Genomic DNA, 2,181 nt, shown 5'->3' with positions numbered 1-2,181 from the left:
TGCCTTCCAAACCAGGGAGGGAGATAGCCTGGTTACCCCCCTCCTTGCTTTCTTTTCACAGCCAGGCAAAGATCAGTTTTCCTTTCCCCCCCCCTCCCCTCTTTTTTCTTTTGGTACGTGTGTAACTGACCCCAGGGAGGCTTCTTGCTCGGGTGCCACCTTTATTTATTTAGTTGTTATTGTATGCTTTTTAAAATAACCTTATTCTGTTTTCAGTGGCGATGGTTTTTGGAACTGTATTCTCAGCTGCAACTTCTCTGGAGGCCAGGGCTTGATTCCCTGCTCAGGCATGGAAAACCTGCTGGGTGACCTTGGGCAAGTCACACTCTCTCAGCCTCAGGGGAAGGCCCAGGCAAAACTTCCTCTGAACAGATCTTGGCCTGAAAAACCCATAGGATAGCTTTTGCCTTATGGTCGGCCAGAAGTCAGAAATGATGTGAAGGCACACAACAATAAACAACAAATTGTGTTAGGTTTCTTTCTATGGCAGCCTTGGGTCACTCTCCTGCAGAGGTGGCATGGCAATGAATAGATAGATAGATAGATTATATAGATAGATAGATATTTAGATAGATAGATAAGATAGATAGATAGATAGATAGAAGCTAGTAGATAGAATAGATAGAAAGCAAACATTATTTGCACTGATGTTACAGACTGACTTCACTCCAAACTGCAGAAATAATCCAGTTGACACCACTTTAACTCCCACTGCTCAATGCTATTTAAGCCATCTCCGTCAGAGAGCTCTTGGTTGCCACAACAAACTGCAAAAGCCCAGGATGCCATAGCGTGGAGCAATTAAGTGGTGTTTAACACAAATTATTTCTGCAGTGTGGATACAAGCCTCAACTGGAACCGAAGCCTCAGTGACCTTTCTTTCCCTGAGTCTCCCTAATATAGTTTCTAGCCTCCTCATCCTCTTTGCTCTCTTGAGGTGGACCCAGAAAGCGGGGGTCCAAAATTAAATAAATCAGATATACTGGAATGGTAAATGTATCACACTTCTGATGTGGTATGACTTCCAGTCTTTATGTCCAGCTCTTCAATGCCTTCCTTGAATGTTGTTGGCCTACTGTGTTTAAAATAATTTTAAAAATCCCTGGCTGTTACTCTTGCAAGTGTTGCAGCCGGCATGAGATGTTGTGTGTGATGGCAAACAAAACCTTCCCATTTTCGTTCTACGTAAATCAGTCCTGTTTCGTAAGTTTACCAAGCCAGGACGTCAAGGTTAACTTTCCTCCTCCCTCCCCGCAGTGTTTTTTTTAAGGTCAGCCTTTGACTCATCCCATTCCAGTTAGCTAATATTTATGCATTGCTACCTTTAAATCTAGGAACAACTCCACTGTGTTAAGGGGCAACAACAAGCCTGATGTCAAACGCTTATGCGACACACACATATTCAGGAATACTCAGCACTTCCACCATTTTACAATACATTGCTTCACAGTGTTTATTCAATTCAGAAACGGAAAGAGATTGCTAGTCACATTTTTATGCACTTACATTGTAACACAACACACAAAAACCATCGCAGAAATAATCCAGTTTGAGACCGCTTTAACTGTCCAGGCTAGTGCTAGGGAATACCTGGGAACTGTAGTTTATTTGCATCACCAGAGCTCTTTGACTAGAGAAGGCTAATGTCTCACAAAACTACGGTTCCCAGAATTCCCTGCATTGGAGCGAGGACAGTAAATTAAAGCGGTCTCCAACTGGACTATTTCTACAGTGTGTTTTTGGACCATAGCTACATTAAACGCTGCATTCCCATTTTGGGAGAAAGGTGGGGATACAAACCTAATAAATACTTGCAGCTTGATTTTGCATTTTGATTATTCACAGTCTCTATCCACTATGTTCTCTTAGGAATATCTAGGTCCTCCAGCGCAACTCTGACAGGAGTTGGCCATAGAGTTGTGGGAGAACCTAAAGAGCCTAGAGAAAACAGTCCCTCCAGGCCTTTGTAGGTCCTCCAGCATGACTTGTGATCAAACGCTGTGCCAGATGCTGACCATAGAGTTGGACTGGAGGACCTAGAGATCATCGAGAGGTTCCCTCAGGTCAAAAGAAATAGTGTTTTTGTTATTTGAGGTTTTTCCACATTGGGGGGGGGGTCCTGTGTTCCTAAACACAGAGAATGTGAAGGGGAGGGAGTGTACTGTGTATGTATTGTATATA

The sequence above is a fragment of the Sceloporus undulatus genome, chromosome 2, assembly GCF_019175285.1.
Source record: "Sceloporus undulatus isolate JIND9_A2432 ecotype Alabama chromosome 2, SceUnd_v1.1, whole genome shotgun sequence".
NCBI classification, from domain to species: Eukaryota; Metazoa; Chordata; class Lepidosauria; order Squamata; family Phrynosomatidae; genus Sceloporus; species Sceloporus undulatus.
This window is presented reverse-complemented; position numbering follows the sequence as displayed.